Consider the following 22,227-nt stretch of genomic DNA (forward strand, 5'->3'; position numbering starts at 1 on the left):
ACGAAAAGAAAAAAAAAACACACACACACACACACACAACACATACTGTGACAGTGGGTGAGACTCACTGTCACATCATTAGTGATAACTTTAATTAGAGCTCCCACTCATTTTCCTTTTTCCACTGCACAGGATACGTTTCATAGAATTTCTCGTAACTTAGAGAAGGCCCACCCATGTCTGTATTATGTGCAGGTGCATTTTTCCATTATGAATTTTCCGTCGTCGCCTCCCATATCCCCAACTCAGTTCTCTCTGAAATAAACAAAAAATGAGTGGGAAAGGAGAGTTGGTGGTGGTGGAGGTGAGGAAGACAGAAGTGGTGGCGGCAGCGTTGCCGATGCATGTGCATTTGCTACCACTTTCCAACCATGACTTGCTCTTGCCTCCTGTCGACGTCGCTGTATTCTTTTGTTATAAGAATCCAACCACCACCACCACAAGACTCATTGGAAAAGAAGGGGGCTTAATGTTGTTCACATTTGCCTCCATGATCGGTGTTTTGAAGAAGGCCATGTCTCAAGCTTTAGTTTCTTACTATCCATTTGCTGGGGAGGTTGTACACAACACTGTGGGTGAACCTCAGCTTCTCTGCAACAACCGTGGAGTGGACTTCATTGAAGCTTTTGCCCACGTAGAGCTTCAAGGTCTCAATTTCTACAACCCTGATTACAGCATTGAAGGTAAGTTGGTGCCTAAGAAGAAGCAAGGGGTGCTCTCGGTTCAGGTATTGTATTACATAAGTATAATAGTTTTTAAAATTTAAAATAATTATAAATTTATATTTTTAATGAAAATCGTTCATTACGTATGTAGAACGGAAAGAATCTCTTTCCTTCTGCTTTCATCTTGTGGGCCCCAATCCATTCTTCTTTTGCAACATATTGACCAAAAGGCACACTTAACCCGTTACCTATATGGCCTACTATCTATTTTAAGTAGCATTAGATTTTTTTTTTATCTATAATTTTGCATAGAAAATCAATCTATAATTTAAATTTATTTTATAGGGAAATTTAGCTATAAACCCCCTTTACCTTCCTTTCATTGTTAAAAGGACTGAGAAAAAAATTATATTTTCTAAACCCCCTCATAATTATAAAATTTTGCATAAAGGACAAAATTTATTATTTAAATATTTTATTAGACTATTATACCCTCAACTAAATTTCCTCACCTTCTCCACTCTTTTTTCCTTCTCTCTTCCATTCCTAGGGTTTGAATTGGATTCGTTTGAAGCTCTCGTGATTTCAACCAAAACTGTGAATATACCTAAATCACTCTCAGTTGCAGAGAATTTTCTTTGAATGGCGCATAGGTTTCGCAATGGAAGAGATCGTCGGAGATGATCAGAGAAAGCTTCGATGACGTCGATGTATCGCCTTCCAATTCTCATGAAGTTCATGTTCTTGCCGTTGATGATAGCCTCGTCGATAAAAAATTCAAATTGTGAAAGAGTATAGAGACGAATCGTGCGACTGTTCAAAATTTTCATATTTGAACACAGCTCTTCAGATTTTTCATATATATATATATATGTGTGTGTGTGTGTGTGTGTGTGAGGGAGGGAGAGATTTTTCATTTGGATAGTGTTGTTAAGTTCTTAAATTGATCTATTGATGAGTTGTTACTATGTTCTCTCAACTTTTTGTTGTAAAATTGTTTTTGATTTTGATAAATTTTTGTGTCGTGAGTGAGCAATATGGATTGTGTATATGTAATAGATAACAGAGAAGCCAAAGAGGTGATACGAAAGAGGCAAGTAACTGTGAAGAAACAGAAGAACGGTGGCTGTGAATGATCTAATTTCATTTGATAGAACCAGAGTAAAATTTTACTCTGGTTCTATTGCTCTGTTTTTTTCATTTGACAGAACCAGAGTAAAATTTTACTTTTATACAGAGTAAAATTTTACTTTTAGTTTCAGAGTGTAAAATTTTACTCTTATTCAGAGTAAAATTTTACTTTTATATAGAGTAAAATTTTACTTTTAGTTTCAGAGTGTAAAATTTTACTCTTATTCAGAGTAAAATTTTACTTTAGTTTCAGAGTATAAAATTTTACTTTTATACAGAGTAAAATTTTACTCTGAAATACATAGTGAAGATGGCTTAATAGGAGAGCTGATAGATATGAGGGTAATTGTAGACGTCCCCGAACGCCCCGAGAGGGATGAGTCCCGTTCTGTTCATTTGGGGTTCACTACAGTTCAGACTCTCAAATTGTCACGGTTCTAAATCTGAACCAAAGAGTCCAAATCTGGCAAATCGTTTTGAGAAAACAGATTTTGAAAGAAGTGCCAAACATGGACTGCTTTGCCAGATACAGAGTCACCACCTAAATATTTTATTTTGGGAAAATTTAGGAAACCCTGACTCGTTTGCCTAAGGCCACGTGTCCGTCATCACCAAAGTTGCCTCGGCTCGGGAACTTGGGTACGATTGGGGAAGGTCACTTCGTGAGCACCCCCGCTCGCCCGATCAAAGATCGGCCTCTACTAACCAGGATATCTATTTTTGAAAACATTATGCGTTCTTATTCCGGTTATTAGCCTAGACTTACTATGTGATGCGCACAGCATACAAGTATAGACTGGATCGTCTGAATTGGAACAAAACGTTTCATGTTTATTTTTTTAGGTGGTTTGATGGTGCTACCCGCAAGTAGGCTAAGACGTGGATTTGCCACCCTCGGGTGGGCTTAGAAAAAACATGATTTTGCCACTATCTAGTGGGCTTAAAACACACATTTGATGAATTGTTCCAATTCAAATAACCCAACCTTCACCCACAGGCATTCAGGTAGTTATATCACATAAGCATATAGCCTCATGGTAAGCATGCTATTCATGGCAGTCACTCACACGCATGCAAGTATGCTAAAGCATAAAACTTATCGAGTACTCCAAGCCAAAACAGAAGCTAATTAGAAATCCATGCATGATCCTAATTATACAGAAATGCCTAATGCAACACATGCGAAAATGCAACTATAGCAGGCTCGGCTATTCTAAACATGGCATATGAAATGCTACAGCTAACATGTATTCAACTTGGAATTAAAAATACAATGCAGTTAGTATGATGCGCCGAGCCCGGTGCATGCAAAATAGATGAATGAATGCAAACATGCTATCATATTGTATGTTAATCAAAACATGCCCTAATCTAACCATCATAAGCGGGTAAATAAAAGGGAGAAAGACGTGGGGTTGGAAGACATCCATCACACACACGCACACTTATTACAATATTACCCTCGCGTAGAGGGTCCGAATAAATAATATACAGTCCCAAATAATTACAGTCCAAATATATACAAAACCCTAATTAATTAACAAATTAAATTAGGAAAGCAATAAATTGGCATGCAAGCCAGGGACTGTCTCAAATCTGCTCCGCATGATGAATGATGCATGCTCGGGATGCCTTGTGCGGAGAATCCCTCGCGATGCCTCGGTTTGCCTCTGTTTGCAATTGTTCTTGGAATGCGTGCCAAGCTCTGGAAGGCTGTCGATTTCTGATTTACTGCAACAGAGAGCAACAAAGGGGCATGGCAAAGTATTTTCACATATGTATGCATGACTACTCTTCAGGGAGTGTAGTCCTCGATCCTCGTGCCACCAATCACGCATATCGATGCATGATGGCCGAGGAGTCGAATTGCACAACTCAATATGAAATGAATGCACATATAAACACAACAAGACCTAAACTCCATCATGGATAATCCGGAGTGTCGGTGACTGGGAATTGAGACACGTTCCGTCACTCGAAGTACGAAACGTCCCTCGTTTCCCGTGCTCAGGCTAACTCCTATCCCAAGCACAATGCAATATGCATGACATGCATGAATGCAACTAATATACAACCTAGCATGCACAATGCTATGAGATGGCATACACAATGCGTGATGTAGCAAGGCATACGCAATGCTCTAACATACAACCTAGCATACGCAATGTTAAAAAATGAAATGGCATACTCAATGCACAATGGACTTACACCAACATGAGTGGACCTCAGCCACACTCACATTAGTATCCATGAGATGAAAAATGAGACACTCAAAATGCGTGCACATATGCACGCAAACCGAGAACCGAACCCAAGGCATAGCATGCAACACTAACAAGGCATGGCAAGGCATGAAACATGGTATGAAAACATGCAAATTTTAGTGCTGAAATATGATGCAAAACAGCCCCGAAACATGGAAACATGGCACCCGATGCATGGAATGAACCCGAAACACAAAACTAGGCACATGCATTGGCCTATAGCTATGCAAAAAATGCATTATTTGATCATGAAGTATGAAGACAGAAGTAAGAAAGTCCCAAAATATGCATATTTCCAGTTTATAACAAGTCCCAAAAATGAATGAAAATAGGGCTAATCTATCATGCAAGAAAAGGCCTAAAATAGAGATTAAACACAAAGGGATAGAAGTTGGCCCCCAAAAAAATAAGAGCCTTTCAAAAAAGTTTAAGAGGGGCTGAAAATAATGCACTTTACAGTTTATGACCGAGCCCAAAACAGTGCACAAGTAAGCTTAAAACACTATGCAAGAAATAGGCCTAAAAGAATGTTTAAACACAAAGAGTAAAAAGGGAGCCTCAAACAGAAAAAGACCCTTGATCAAACATGAAGAGGAGGTAAAAATATGACTATTTTCAGTTTGGGTCGGAGCCCAAAAATACAACCACAAGGGGCTAACAAAACATGCAAAAAAAAGGCCAAAAGAGGGATAAAGAGGCTAGTGACAAAAGGAAGCCTCAAACAGTGAAGAGCCCTTCAACAATTTTGAAGAAGGGATCAAAATAAGCCACTTTATAGTTTATAACCAAGCTCGAAAAAATTTAAAAATGAGCCTAAAATACTATGCAAGAAAGAGGCATACAAGAGAGGTAAAGAAGTAAGTGTAAAAAGGAAGCCTCAAACAGGGAGAGGCTCTTAAACAAACATGAAAAGGAGCTCAAAATAATGCTATTTCCAGTTAGGGTCGGAGCCCAAATATGCAAGCAAGAGGAGCTAATATATTGAGCAAAAATAGGGCCAAAGAGAGGGATAGAAAACTTACCCTTGAAGATCAATGCTTCAACAACTCTTGGCTTGAGAAAAGGTGCTCCTTGCCTCTAAAAAACAGCTCCAAGTTGTTGGAATGGATGGTGGTGGGGTGTATACCAAAAACCGGGGCAAACAGAGGTGGTTAAGCAGTCCCGAACCGAGGCACACGGCCGTCGGCTCCGAAAAAAAACCGGAAACCGGGCTCCAAGCGGGAAAAATGGCCTACGACCACAAAACGTAACCTACGGCCACTGAGAGATGATCTACGAGACCTCTCCCTCCCTTCGGGAAGAGAAAACAGAGAAAACGGAGCTTGGTTCGCAAACCGAGGCAAGACACGAAAAAGCCCGGAAGTCCGGAGGCAAGGCTCGCAGCCGAGACTCTGAAACTTCTGAACGAGCACAATATGCACCATCACCGAGCACTCAATCGGTGACGTTTGAGTCTTAAGGTCGGTCAAAAATGGGGTGTCTACAGTTGCCCCTCTTTGACAGAACTCGAAAGTCACACGTGACGGGAGTGAATGTCAAAGCCCAGAGACGACCCATTTTTGACAAGGCCGAAGACTTAGACAAACAGGCAAGATAACAAAGATGTGCCCGCAGGCATGCCCGCAGGCAGGGGGCAAGATGCAAAATGATATGCAGGAAGATTTTGATAATTGGACTTATACGCTACGCGAAGCTGGTTTGAAAATTGGACTTATACGCTACGCGAAGCCGGTTTGATAATTGGACTTATACGCTACGCGAAGCCGGTTTGAAAATTGAGAATTCATGCAATGCACTGTAATGTAGTGGCTAAAATGCAATGTAATAGCTAAGAGGTAAAGGTACCTTACAGGGGCAATTGGCAATGACTTACCTCATGCTGTTGGGGATCTTTCGCTTCTCCTTGGTTGAACCGCAGGTACTACTTTTCTCCCTGACTATGGTCGCAGTTTTCCCTATTCTCCAACAGGGTGACAGACTAGGTTGGTTCAGTATCCAGAATTGAGGCGCATACACATGCTATCTCAATCTATGGGGCTGCCATACAGATTTCAAGCCGAGGATATACCCCTGGGTATTTAAACCAGACTTTAGTCTCGAAAATCCCGAACCTTTGCGTTCTAGGCATGAGCCATTCGAACTCTAGTTTCCATTGTCTCAGTTGGTCTCCTAGGAACTCACTACTAACACAGGCAGGTGGCTATACCAGACCATCAAAAGTCGTTCGGGCATGACAAACACCAAAGGAATTGCACCTTTAGAGGATTTAAGGTCTCCTAGACCGGGGAGTGCACAAGACAGTGCGAATAAAGATGCAGGATTTAAGGTCTCTTTAGACCGGAGGATTTAAGGTCTTCTGGACCAGGTGAGTGCACAAGACAGTGCGAGCTAAAGGTGCACAAAACAGTGCGAGTAGAGTGAATGCACAAAACAGTGCGATGCTGAAGGTGAGGTGCGCAAGATAGCGCGATAAAATGCATGCACAATGCAAGTAATGGTCACGGCGCAAGATAGCATGATGCAATACACTAACAAGTGCAGGTGAGGTGCGCAAGATAGCACGAATGGTACAACGCACAAAATAGTGTGATACGCTAAGCAGCGCGAGTGATTAGAAATGCACAAAACAGTGCGATACGCTAAACAACGCGAGTGATTTGAAATGCACAAGACAGTGCGATACGCTAAACAGCGCGAGTGATTTGAAATGCACAAAACCGTGCGATACGCTAAACAGCATGAGTGATTTGAAATGCACAAGACAGTGCGATACGCTAAACTGCGCGAGTGATTTGAAATGCGCAAAATAGTGTGATACGCTAAACAGTGCGAGTGATTTGAAATGCACAAGACAGTGTGATACGCTAAACCGCGCGAGTGATTTGAAATGCACAAAACAGTGCGATACACTAAACAGCGCGAGTGATTTGAAATGCACAAAACAGTGCGATACGCTAAACAGCGCGAGTGATTTGAAATGTACAAAACAGTGCAATACGCTAAACAGCGCGAGTGATTTGAAATGCACAAAACAGTGCGATTGAGATACAACCACAAGATGCACAAGACAATGCAAGTGAGACACAAAGTGTAAGTGCACAAGACAGTGCGAGTGAGATAAAATGCACAAGAAAGTGCGATAAAATGCATCTTCTATGCAAGTACGGGGGCATTTTCCATGCAAAAGATACAGGCATTTTCTATGCAAGTGTGGAAGCATATTCTATGCAATATTGAAAGCAAGCATATTCTATGCATGAAACAAGCAAAGCATATTCTATGCGGAATCGAAAACAAGCATATTCTATGCATGAATCATAACGATGCGCGGCATGCATGCACCAATAGTGTATATGAAAGTTCACATTCTATGCAGTAGAGGAGCATCAAATATGTACTCTGGTGCCTCTGATTTACCTCTTAGAGGACTTTGCAACACACTCAGCTCAAAAAGGGCACACCCTGTTTATATTGGCGAGAGATAACATCTGCTGCTGCTTTAATTGCCATTCTGACTTGAAGCATGCTTAAGCTTGGAGTAGAGGCACACTCATTCTTCGGAGCCCTGACAAGGCCTGAAGAGGTACATATGGAATGCAATCTTAGAATTTTCTGAAGGTGAAACACACTCAGATGCTCAAAATTTTCCCTCTTTTCTTTTGCTTTGTAGTCCGGAACTTATATAGCTTCAGATAGGTCCTTGTTTTACCGTTCACACTTATCGGGGGTGGACCCTGCAGTTTTATGAAAGAACAAATCTTGTTTTGCATAAATGTGGAGAATGGCACAGCACTCTGAGCACAAGATGATTTTTTTGAAATTGAGAAATGAGTTCTCGACCGAGTATTGAGCCTACAACTGAACACAGCGAAAAAGACTCAATAATGGAAAACAAAAGGTAAACAACCTAAACACATCGAGACACACTCGGACTGACTCAAAGCAAGAATCGAGACAAAACAAAAGACACAACACTCAGACGTGTTACAAAGACGAGAGACCTCTTGGTGCATGAGGAGCCAGTTTCTCCGGGTATTATTTCCCACCCTTTTCTTATTTGTGATTCTCAAATCGTTTTGAGAAAACAGATTTTGAAAGAAGTGCCAAACATGGACTGCTTTGCCAGATACAGAGTCGCCACCTAAATGTTTTATTTTGGGAAAATTTAGGAAACCCTGACTCGTTTGCCTAAGGCCACGTGTCCATCATCACCAAAGTTGCCTCGGCTCGGGAACTTGGGTACGATTGGAGAAGGTCACTTCGTGAGCACCCCCGCTCGCCCGATCAAAGATCGGACTCTACTAACCATGATATCTATTTTTGAAAACATTATGCGTTCTTATTCCGGTTATTATCCTAGACTTACTATGAGATGCGCACAACATACAAGTATAGACTGGATCGTCTGAATTGGAGCAAAACATTTCATGTTTATTTTTTTTAGTGGTTTGATGGTGCTACCCCCAAGTAGGCTAAGACGTGGATTTACCACCCTCGGGTGGGCTTAGAAAAAACATGATTTTGCCACTATCTAGTGGGCTTAAAACACACATTTGATGAATTGTTCCAATTCAAATAACCCAACCTTCACCCACAGGCATTCAGGCAGTTATATTACATAAGCATATAGCCTCATGGTAAGCATGCTATTCATGGCAGTCACTCACACGCATGCAAGGATGCTAAAGCATAAAACTTATCGAGTACTCCAAGCCAAAATAGAAGCTAATTAGAAATCCATGCATGATCCTAATTATACAGAAATGCCTAATGCAACACATGCGAAAATGCAACTATAGCAGGCTCGGCTATTCTAAACATGGCATATGAAATGCTACAGCTAACATGTATTCAACTTGGAATTAAAAATACAATGCAGTTAGTATGATGCGCCGAGCCCAGTGCATGCAAAACAGATGAATGAATGCAAACATGCTATCATACTGTATGCTAATTAAAACATGCCCTAATCTAACCATCATAAGTGGGTAAATAAAAGGGAGAAAGACGTAGGGTTGGAAGACATACATCACACACACGCACACTTATTATAATATTGCCCTCGCGCAGAGGGTCCGAATAAATAATATACAGTCCCAAATAATTACAGTCTAAATATATACAAAACCCTAATTAATTAACAAATTAAATTAGGAAAGCAATAAATTGGCATGCAAGCCAAGGACTGTCTCAAATCTGCTCCGGATGATGAATGATGCATGCTCGGGTTGCCTTGTGTGGAGAATCCCTCGCAATGCCCCGGTTTGCCTTTGTTTGCAATTGTTCTTGGAATGCGTGCCAAGCTCCGGAAGGCTGCCGATTTCTGATTTACTGCAACAGAGAGCAACAAAGGGGCATGGCAAAGTATTTTCACATATGTATGCATGACTACTCTTCGGGGAGTGTAGTCCTCGATCCTCGTGCCACCAATCACGCATATCGATGCATGATGGCCGAGGAGTCGAATTGCACAACTCAATATGAAATGAATGCACATATAAACACAACAAGACCTAAACACCATCATGGATAATCCAGAGTGTCGGTGACTGGGAATTAAGACACGTTCCGTCACTCGAAGTACGAAACGTCCCTCATTTCCTGTGCTCGGGCTAACTCCTATCCCAAGCACAATGCAATATGCATGACATGCATGAATGCAACTAATATACAACCTAGCATGCACAATGCTATGAGATGGCATACACAATGCACGATGTAGCAAGGCATACGCAATGCTCTAACATACAACCTAGCATACGCAATGCTAAAAAATGAAATGGCATACTCAATGCACAATGGACTTACACCAACATGAGTGGACCTCAGCCACACTCACATTAGTAGCCATGAGATGAAAAATGAGACACTCGAAATGCGTGCACACATGCACGCAAACCGAGGACCGAACCCAAGGCATAGCATGCAACACAAACAAGGCATGGCAAGGCATGAAACATGGTATGCAAACATGCAAATTTCAGTGCTGAAATATGATGCAAAACAGCCCCGAAACATGGAAACATGGCACCCGATGCGTGGAATGAACCCGAAACACAAAACTAGGCATATGCATTGGCCTATAGCTATACAAAAAATGAATTATTTGATCATTAAGTATGAAGAAAGAAGCAAGACAGTCCCAAAACATGCATATTTCCAGTTTATAGCAAGTCCCAAAAACGAATGCAAATAGGGCTAATCTATCATATAAGAAAAGGCCTAAAATAGAGATTAAACACAAAGGGACAGAAGCTGGCCCCAAACAAAGAAGAGCCCTTTAACAAAGTTGAAGAGGGTCTCAAAATAATGCACTTTATAGTTTATGACCGAGCCCAAAACAGTGCACAAGTAAGCTTAAAAGACTATGCAAGAAATAGGCCTAAAAGAAGGTTTAAACACAAAGTGTAAAAATGGAGCCTCAAACAGCAAAAGACCCTTGATCAAACATGAAGAGGGGTCAAAATATGACTATTTTCAGTTCGGTTCGGAGCCCAAAAATACAAGCACAAGGGGCTAACAAAACATGCAAAAATAAGGCCAAAAGAGGGATAAAGAGGCAAGTGACAAACAAAAGTCTCAAACAGTGAAGAGCCCTTCAACAATGTTGAAGAAGGGCTCAAAATAAGCCACTTTTCAGTTTATAACCAAGCTCAAAACAATTTAAAAATGAGCCTAAAATACTATGCAAGAAAGAGGCATACAAGAGAGGTAAAGAAGCAAGTGTAAAAAGGAAGCCTCAAACAGGGAGAGGCCCTTAAACAAACATGAAAAGGAGCTCAAAATAATGCTATTTTTAGTTAGGGTCAGAGCCCAAATATGCAAGCAAGAGGAGCTAATATATTGAGCAAAAATAGGGCCAAAGAGAGGGATAGAAGACTTACCCTTGAAGACCAATGCTTCAACAACTCTTGGCTTGAGAAAAGGTGCTCCTTGCCTCTGGAAAATCAGCTCCAAGTTTTGGAAAGGATGGTGGGGAGGTGGTGCTATGTGGTGGTGTAGAAAGGGGCCAAAAAAAACAAAAGGGTTTTGATGCTTGGAATATAGAGAGAGAGAAATTAAATGTAGGAGGCTTAAACAAAAATTTTTTCTAACCCAAAATGCAGCTGAAGCTGCTGGTTTTATAGAGGGAGGAATGGAGGAAAAGGGGGGAAAAATGGGGGGGAAAATCAATTCAAATTTACCTCCAAAAATAGGTCTAAAAGAGAGATAAAGAGGCAAGTGATAGCTGCTGGCCTCAAACCGAAGAGAGCCTTTCAACAAAGTTGAAGAGGGGCTCAAAACAAGACACTTTACATTTTACATCAAGCCACGAAACAGCTCACAAATAAGACTCAAATACCATGCAAAAATAGGCCTAAAAGAGAATTAAAGAGGCAAGTGATAGTAGGAAACCTCAAACAGCAAAAGGTCCTTAATCAAACATGAAAAGGAGCTCAAAATATGACTATTTACAGTTTGGGTCGGAGCCCAAAAATGCTTGCAAGCAAGGCTTAGATATAAAGCAAGATAGGAACAAAAAAGAGGGAAAAGAAGCTTACCCTTGAAGACCAATGGACCAGCAGCTCTTGGTCTGAGAAATGGTGCTCCTAAGCTCTAAAAAATAGCTCCAAGTTGTTGGAATGGATGGTGGTGGGGTGTATACCAAAAACTGGGGCAAACAGAGGTGGTTAAGCGGTCCCGAACCGGGGCACACGGCCGTCGGCTCCGAAAAAAAACAGGAAACCGGGCTCCAAACGGGAAAAATGGCCTACGACCACGAAATGTAGCCTACGGCCACTGAGAGATGATCTACGAGACCTCTCCCTCCTTTCGGGAAGAGAAAACAGAGAAAACAGAGCCTGGTTCGCAAACCGAGGCAAGACACGAAAGAGCCCGGAAGTCTGGAGGCAAGGCTCACAGCCGAAACTCTGAAACTTCTGAACGAGCACAATATGCACCATCACCGAGCACTCAATCAGTGACGTCTAAGTCTTAAGGTCGGTCAAAAATGGGGTGTCTACAGTAATATAATAAAAGAAACAAGTTTTAAAATATCAGGGGGTTTTGAAAGTACTTATATAATTCTTGTCCTTTTGAAAGACAAATTGGATAGTGAAGGGGCTATCACCAAATCCCCCTATTTTATATGTGGAACTTACATTATATCAATTCAATTTTTACTACACAATTCAATTTTGAATAAAATTAATTTTTTGTAAATTAGTAAAATTATTAATTTTTAAATTTAAACCAAGATTCATCCCTTTATATATTCCGTGGAAATCAAACTATACATAACTAAACTATGTAACCAACATATGAAAACTCATGACTAGTGAATTTAAACTACAAAACAAAGCATAGAATAGAAAGCAAATCAAAGTTTAAGGCCTCGTTTGGCAAGTAGTTGTTTTAACTTAAAAGTTAAAAAGTTACTGAAAAAATTAAAAAACCTATAACATATATCAAAAAATCAAAGATTCTCTTTTCTCTTTACTTTTTGCACATTTTTTCGTAAAAAGTCAAAAAATACCCCAAACGTACTAGTTTTTTACCTCATATTTTAGCCAAAAAACTAAAAAAATTACTAAAATAACATGTTCCTAAACGAGGCCTAAATATCCTATAAGATTTCCTCACCTTATCCATACAATTTAGTAAATCAGCTTCACTGTTTCTGAATCAAGAGTCAATGTTGTTGGAATAAACTGCAAGGAAATTAACATGTATTCCTCAATCTCTTTCTATATCATCATGGAGACACATTAATAAACTGACCCAACCTAGTGCCATTTAAACAAAAGAGCATAAATTTGCTTCCTTATCTCAATTTCATCTTTTCTTTTTCGTCTCTTTTTCCATCTGAAATGAATTCTTCTAAATAAGTGAAGCATTCGTGCCACACAAGTGACATTTGGATAAAGGTATATATTGAATGTGTGTTCGTCATGTATTTGGATATTCACCCAACAAGCTTGTTGTACAATTCGAGATTTTCGTAGAGTTATGCATAAAATTCCCATATTATACATGAAATGTTTAATGTGATCTTGTAAACCCCATTTTATCTTGTAAAATTAAAGAATAATAATAAGAAATATAAATCACCTTTGTTTGGCTCTAATTTCTAAATTCAATGTTTTGAAAATTGAATTTTTTTTTCTTTTGTTTTTAGTGAATTTTTTTTAATATTTTAAGTAACACTTTTTTTAATACCTTTTAGATATACCTAACCTAGATCAACCTAAAAGGTAAAACATTATAAAAAAAATCAATAAATACACAACAATACGAAAATATATTAAATTGTCATTTTTTTAAATATATTTTTGGTATTTAGTGAATTCTTAAATTTTTTTTACAAATATTATACTTTTTAATAGTATTTATATTAAATGTATCTAAAAAATTAAAAAAAAAATTGTTTAAAATATTTAAAAAATTAACTAAAAATTAAATAACACAAAAAATAAAAATAAAAAATTCAATTTTAAAAAAATTGAATTAAGAAAATTTAAACCAAACAAGGTGAATATTTTTATTTATTTATTATTTTCTTAGAATTGGTAAAAATAAGGTGTCAACACACACTTTGATATCATAAATTGAATTTTAAAATTTTTTAATTTTAATAGTCTGTACTAATACTGTGTTTATAAAGAAAATCTATATCTAGTTTACTATCAAATGGATCCGAATTTGAGTAAAATTTGTATTACAAATATATTTCAATACTACGCACATATTAGTGAGTTTAAAGTTAAAATTCTATTTTCTTAATATTTTTAATAAAATTAGAGCTGTCGAACTTGGATTTTCACTTTTAGTAGTTATTTGGGAAAAATCTAAATTTTTAATAGCGAAGATTGAAATATTATTTAATTTTATTGCTTTTCTCAGACTCTTGAAAGATTTGCTCAAAGAAAAAAATGCCCTTCAAGAAGAGTACACATCAGTGGAATATTTTCCCAAAGTATATATAATAAAAATTATAAAGATATTTCCTAACATGTTCAATAAAAGTACACATTACAAATTTTTAATTAAACTATAAAATGGCATTAAAAATGTTAATGTCAATATAATGAAGCTAACTCTTTGACAAAACACTAATCTAATATATGAATGGATTTTTTTATTAGATTTTTTTATCAGTAAATAAAATATAATAGATTCACATTAATAAATATGTGGGACTTATACATTTATCTCTACTGAAAAACAATTTAACAAAAATAATGAAAAAAAAATTGTTGAGTTAAATCAACGTTTGTGTCAAATTTTCTTATTTTCGTATCCCAATTTATTTTTAATTATTAAATTATATGTAAATTCAACAATGATTCATCCCACTAAAAACATCACCACTAATATCACTAATGCATTAAAAAAGTAAAAAAAAAAAAATACAACTCCAAGACCAAAACATCACATCATTAATGGCGGGACCCACTGCCACCTAATTAGTGGGAGCACTAATTAGTGCTCCCAAGCATTTTTCATGTAAATTTTGATACATGATGAATGATTATGAGTATACTTGAAAAAGAAAATAGAAAATTTTGAAACGTACAATCCCGTAGCTATATGGAGGGTCCTATCTTAACTTTCTATTTTTATATTGACCTGCTCAAATAAGTGAGGCAGATTATGCTGTTTGGCTCCGTGGGTCTGTTACGGATAGATCATGATGATTAGAATTATTTATTTTGTTGAGCGTTTTCTTTATTTCATTCAATAAAAAAATTAAATCGATCTAATAATCATAACTTATTCAATTTATAGCGTTTATCGGCAAAAAAATGAATGGTTTATTTTTAACGCGATAAATTGAATAAATTATGATCACTGAATCGAGTTAATTTTTTTGTGTGGATGAAATATACGAAATGTCCAACAAAATGAATAATTTATATTATCAAAACGGGACCTGTGCTGAGCTGCATAGGCCTCTTCCTCCATAAATAAAAGGGAAATTTTCAATGCAAGGTAAGTTTTAAAAAATAATTACAAATAAGTGGTAAACTTTATGGATATTAATAATTAAAATTATAAATTTTTTTAGGAATTTGTAATAATTCTCTGAAATTAACATTGAATAAATAAAAAGCCAAATTTTACTTTACCCCTGTATGATTTAACCCATGTGTGAATTACCCGCTTCACATTTGGAAATAACCACATAGCACCGTTGTGGTTTGTGAATTGAAATGCATTGTTAAACATTTCATCTAATTTAACAGAAGTATGAAATACATCAAGGGGTTAGATGGTCATTTTCAAATTTCAAGTGATAAATCACATTGAATAAAGAACAACGGTTATAGTACATTTTGTCTCCCAAACAAAAGATGAAAATATTCGTAATTCACAAACTCATGTTATTTATATACAGAGGTATTTTAATTTTTTTTATTAAATGATTATGGGCTTAACTGTGCATTTCAATTCACAAGCCACAAGAGGCCATGTAGTTTCCAAATAAAAAGGGTGTAATCCGCACATGAGCCAAACCATAAGAGATAAAGTAAAATTTGTCCTAAATAAAATCTAAAGAAAATAACAGATCAGGAGAAAAAAAGTTTCAAAAATAAATTATAAATTAATGAAAATTTTCATCGGTATCAATAATAAAAATCTTAATTTTGTCATGTATTTGTAATATTTTTTTTATTGAAAAAAAAAACAAAAATCAAAAATTAAGAATTCAAAATTGAATATTGAATATTGAATTTTGTAAATCAACAATTAGTTTAATAAATTATTTAATATGTACACACACACACACAAAATTAAATAAATAAAAATTTATTAGCTTCCAATTTTTCTCATTCCCGTAGTATATGCTCCAGTAATAATGCTAAAAAAGTTCCGAAAAATTATAAATCAGTTGAAAGACAAAAAAAAAATTTGCAAAATCATAAAAAAAATTATCACTTCAATTCCAATTTCCCCAAAAAATACACACAACAATCAGTTACAAAACATTCATAAGAGATGAATCCCATCATGAGACCAATACACTCAGAATGTTTTGTCATTGGTTTTCTGCCCAAACTGTAGGACAATCTTCACTGTATTTAAAAGGATTTAATTCTGTTGTGTACAAAACAACAACAAGAATAAAAGAAATAGAGAAAAGGAGAGAATTTGTTTGATTACAAAAATCAAACTCGAAATAAAAATAAATAAATAAAAACAGATTTTATTTTATTACAAAAATAAAATTAAAATCTGATTTAAATAAATAAAAACAACACTGAAAATAAATTAAATAACTTACTTGATTTAATTTCTTTGAATTATTTTCTGATCAAGTCCAGTGTTTGACACTGTGTCCTTAATACAGATTCGTCCTCTCCACGGTGCTTTCAGAATTCAGACGTCTATCTCCCAGGATGAAATGATCTACCACAAACAATAGCAGCACTACTAATTGTTTGCCTTACGAACACACTAAGTGTTTACACTCTTTCTTTCGGAAATAAAATGCAGCAAGATGAAGAATAGAATTAACAGAGGTGAAATACGAAATTTCTGAATATATAAACATCAAATGAGGGTGGTCCTATTTATAGATGTGAAGGTGGCTCTTGGATTTGAATTAAACAGGTATGTGGCTCTTGGTTTTGAATTGAACAGGTATGATACCTGTTGGGTTTTGAATTCAAACAGATTCAACAATTCAAACAGATAGCAATTATGGGAAGGGCCCTGTTTGGGTGTGCATTAATTCCAAAACAGTTTATTTCTGTTTGAAACTGGGAAGGGCCCTGCGCGTGTGGTGATTTTTGGGTCCAATGGGTCTAGCCCATTTTACCCATAACCTCTCCCTTTAAAACACTTGGGTACCCCTTGGGGCACACCCCAAGTATCTCACCCTAAGCCTTATAAACCCTTTCAAAACCTCCCACCAAAACAATGTGGGACAAGCCAATTTACAACCTTAAGGAATTTCCACCAAAACTCCATTTCCATGGAGCACACTTTGGCTTCAATTTCCCATTCACTCGGTAATGGTTTTGAGCAACCAAATATACCACGTGAATCACAACGCGGCATAGAACGCGTTACCACTTTGACCCGAGTAAATCGACACTCGGGGCCCACCTAAAAAATAGACCGACCTTAGGAAAAAATTCTGGTTTTATCCATAATTTTATAACCATTTCCAATAATCCCCCACATGAATGGAATTTGATGACAACGGAAATGCAACAATATGCAGACTTTAACGAAAGAGTATAAGTCGAAAATATCTTGCATCAAGATAGGTAGTTTTCGGCCTTGAACCTTCCCTAGTGATAACCTATCGGACTTACTGGCTAACCAATGGACGCGATGCCTTGAATTGTTCAGCCGTTTGTGTAAGCCAAGACAACAGATTTCACACAAAATATCTTCTAACACATCGTGGTTCTCACTGTTGTGTTCATTTTGGCCTTGAACGCACCTGGTTTTCATAAGTGTTTCTAGAGAATTTAGCCTCTTCATTCTCATAGAACCGGCCCCAGTTCAACACTCATATAGGTGATTCTTATTGTGAGTATCTCTTTATACTCGTCTTGATTTTATGCCTTAATCAAGATATAAGTAATCATTAAAAGCAAAGCTTATCCTTATACCCCTGCAGACAACATATGTTGTAGATATCACTCTCACCATAGGAATGGGTAGGAATTTTAATCCCTTGGTGATTTCTGGTGAGCCATACATAACTTAGTTGTCCCTTTGAACTTAGTTCTTGGGATCTCCAGTCATATAAGTAGGGTTACCATTATGACGACTCTTTATGTAATAGGCTTTAATCCCATCCCCTTCGATGAACTATACACTAGCTCTTTTGTCAAACCTTTTGTTAACGGATCCGCAATATTCTCTTTAGATTTTATATAATCTATTGAGATTATTCCGTTTGACAACAATTGCCTTACGGTATTATGTCGACGACGAATATGTCGTGACTTACCATTATACATATGATTCTGTGCCCTGCCTATTGCAGATTGACTATCACAATGAATGCAAATAGCTGGCACAGGTTTTGGCCACATTGGAATGTCTTCTAAGAAGTGACGAAGCCATTCTGCTTCTTCACTTGCTTTGTCTAAAGCAATGAACTCGGATTCCATTGTGGATCGTGCGATGCACGTTTGTTTCGTGGACTTCCAAGAAACAGCAGCGCCTCCTAGAGTAAAGACATATCCACTAGTGGATTTTGAATCTTTAGTATCTGATATCCAATTGGCATCACAATAACCTTCGAGTACTGCTGGATATCGAGTAAAGTTCAAACCATGATCACGAGTAAATCTTAGATATCTAAGAACTCGAATGATCGCTTTCCAATGGTCTTCTCCAGGGTTACTAGTGTACCTACTCAATTTACTTATAGCATAAGCTATATCAGGACGAGTACAATTCATTAGGTACATTAGGCTTCCAATGATTTGGGAGTATTTTAACTGAGACACTGCATCACCTTTATTTTTCGATAAATAAAGACTGATGTCTACAGGTGTTCTAGCTAAATTCAAATCATCCTTGATAAATTTATCAAGAATTTTCTCAATATAATGAGATTGAGATAATGCATATCCGTCAGATGTTTTAGTAATTTTCATTCCTAATATAACATCTGCGACCCCCATATCTTTCATATCAAATCTTTTGTTAAGCATCTGCTTAGTTGATTTGATCATGTTTTAACTGCTTCCAATGATAAGCATGTCATCCACATAAAGACAAACTATGACATATCCTTGGTCAGTGTTTTTAACATAGACGCATTTGTCACATTCGTTTATCTTAAACCCATTAGTAAGCATTGCATGATCAAATTTTTCATGCCATTGCTTAGGTGCTTGTTTTAATCCATAAAGGGATTTTACAAGTCGACAAACTTTCTTTTCTTGCCCTGATACTACAAACCCTTCGGGTTGTTCCATATAGATCTCTTCATTTAGATCACCGTTTAAGAAAGCTGTTTTAACATCCATTTGATGTATTTCTAATTTAAACAACGCTGCTATAGAAATAAGCATGCGAATGGATGTTATTCTTGTCACAGGGGAATATGTGTCAAAATAGTCCAGACCTTCCTTTTGTCTGTAACCTTTAACAACAAGTCTTGCTTTATACTTGTCAATTGAACCATCTGCTTTCATTTTTCTCTTGAATATCCATTTATATCCAAGAGGTTTAGAACCTGGTGGAAGATCCACCAATTCCCAAGTATGATTTTGCATAATGGATTCAATTTCATTATTAACAGCCTCTTTCCACAAAGGTGCTTCAGGACCTGTCATTGCTGCCTTAAAGTTTTGAGGTTCATTTTCTAACAAGTATGTCAGAAAATCTGGACCAAAGGATTTTGATGTTCTCGCTCTCTTACCTCGTCTTGGTTCAACATTAGTTAAATCCTGTTGGTCGAGACTATTACTAGTCTCTTGTGTTTGATTGTCATTAGTCTCTTGACTTTGTGTACAATCATAAGTTCTTTTCTGTAAACTTAATTCCTGTCCTTTCTTGTAAGGAAAGACATGTTCAAAAAACACAGCATTCCTTGACTCTATAATAGTGTTCACATTTATATCAGGTATATCTGATTTATAAGTCAGAAACCGATATGCACTACTATTCTGAGCATAACCAATAAACACACAATCTACTGTTTTTGGTCCTATCTTAGTCTTTTTAGGAACAGGTACTTCAACTTTTGCCAAACACCCCCACACTTTTAAGTATTTGTAGGAAGGTGGTCGACCTTTCCACAATTCATAAGAAATGCTTTTGGTTTTCTTGTGGGGTATTCTATTAAGAACATAATTAGCAGACAATATTGCTTCCCCCCACAAGTTCTATGGTAAGCCTGAACTTAGTAACATGGCATTCATCATTTCTTTTAGGGTTCTATTCTTCCTTTCAGCAATTCCATTTTGCTGTGGAGAATAAGGGGCTGTAGTTTGGTGAATAATGCCATGTTGTGCACAAAATTCATTTAATGGTGCATCATATTCACCACCCCTATCACTTCTAACCATTTTAATGGTTTTACCAAGTTGAATTTCAACTTCTGTTTTGTAGAGTTTAAACATTTCTAAGGCTTCATCTTTACTTCTAAGTAAATAAACATAACAATATCTTGTGCAATCATCGATAAATGTTATGAAATACTTTTTGCCTCCTCTAGTTTGAATAAATTTTAAATCACATACATCAGTATGAATTAATTCTAGAGGTTCGGTTTTTCTTTCTACCGATTTAAATGGAGCCTTAGTTAGTTTCGCTTCTACACAAATTTCACATTTATGATTAGGATTAATTTCAAACTTTGGTATATAATCTAAACCAATTAATCTACGCAAAGCATCAAAATTCACATGTCCTAATCTACCATGCCATAAATTTGACTCAAGAATATAAACAAAAGATGTGTTATTCTTATTCATAGCAACTTTCGGTACAACTGTCATTACATTCAACTTAAAGAGACCATCACTCATGTATCCCTTACCAACATACATACCACTCTTTGTTAATACAAATTTATCAGACTCAAATACAAGCCTAAAACCATTTTTACTTAACAAAGACCCAGAAACTAAATTCTTCCGGATGTCAGGTACATGCAGTACGTTGTTGAGGGTCAGCTCTTTCCCTGATGTCATCTTCAAGATTACTTTCCCTTGTCCAGCCACAGTAGAAGTAGAAGAATTTCCCATGAAAAGTTGTTCACCATTTGCAGCCTCATTGGAGGTAGTGAACATCTTCTTGTCCGCACATATGTGACGAGTTGCTCCAGTGTCAACCCACCACTCGTTGGGATTTCCAACCAAGTTAGCCTCAGACACCACAGCAGAAAGGTTGATGTCATTCACTCCGTCAGAGATGTAATCCAATTCTGTTACATTGGCCTGATTGGTGGTCTTCTTACTTGTACTTCCATGATTCTTTTTAGGGCGGCGGCAGTCAGAAGCTCGATGTCCAGTTTTGCCACAGTTATAGCATTTTCCTTTGAACTTCTTGCTACTATCGCCTTGTTTAGGACCATCTCCAGTAAACTTCCTCTTTTTGTTATGTGGTTTATGAACTTGTTCAACCACATTTGCCTTGGACTCAATGGGATTTTTCCCATTCCTCTTTTCAGCCTTTCGGTTATCTTCTTCAATTCTTAATCTTACAATCAATTCATCCATAGTCATCTCTTTGCGTTTATGTTTTAAATAATTTTTGAAATCTTTCCAAGCCGGTGGTAACTTTTCCACTAAAGCTGCGACTTGGAATGACTCGCTAAGAGACATACCTTCTGAATGAATATCATGCAAAATTATTTGAAAACTTTGAACTTGAGATATCACCGTTTGGGAGTCTACCATAACAAAGTCCAGAAATTTACCGACGACAAATTTCTTCGTGCCGGCATCTTCTGTCTTGTATTTCTTCTCCAAAGAATCCCACAATTCTTTTGCTGTTTTCAGAGGACTGTATACATTATACAGCATATTGTCAAGGCCATTTAGGATGTAGTTTCTGCACAGGAAATTTGAATGTTTCCAAGCATCTACAGCGGCAACAACTTGCCGATCACTTTCACCCTCTTTAAGTGCTGGAGCCTCTTCATGGAGAAACCGGGCCAAATTAAGAGTTGTAAGATAGAACAGCATCTTCTGCTGCCATCTCTTAAACTCGGTACCATTAAATTTTTCCAGTTTTTCTCCATGATTGATTGGTACATGAACATGGTTCTGGATAGGGACCGATGTAGGTGTAACAATAGGAGTACCACTGCCAGATGCAGTTTCAGTTGTAGTAGCCATAATCTCTGATTACAAAAATCAGAAAATATTAAAACACAAATTAATTTTCTAGTTACTAAAACCAGAAAATAATTATAACAACAAAATAATTTTATTTTCCTTGTTACTAAAACTAGAAAAATAAAATATCACAAGAATTTTCTGTAATACCAAATAATATTCTGAATTGTTAATGACACCAGTATCGTACTACTAGTAGTTGTCAAAGAAAAGAGACAGTATATTACTACTATCTGTCAAATAGCATAAATCACTATTTGTTTTTCCAACCAGAATATTAATTTGAAAACACAGAAAATTAAATACAGTGAAGATACCCAAAAAGGAATCTGTCTTAAGATTGTAGGACAATCTTCACTGTATTTA

General features: G+C 36.9%; 1 pseudogene; it reads left to right on the forward strand.

Moving 5' to 3' along the window:
- Window positions 1-271: 271 nt before the first annotated feature.
- Window positions 272-1,453, forward strand: LOC114305781 (coniferyl alcohol acyltransferase pseudogene; annotated as a pseudogene).
- The last annotated feature ends 20,774 nt before the right edge of the window (window positions 1,454-22,227 follow it).

Source organism: Camellia sinensis, chromosome 4 (assembly GCF_055761805.1).
Source record: "Camellia sinensis isolate YWXY chromosome 4, ASM5576180v1, whole genome shotgun sequence".
Lineage (NCBI taxonomy): Eukaryota > Viridiplantae > Streptophyta > Magnoliopsida > Ericales > Theaceae > Camellia > Camellia sinensis.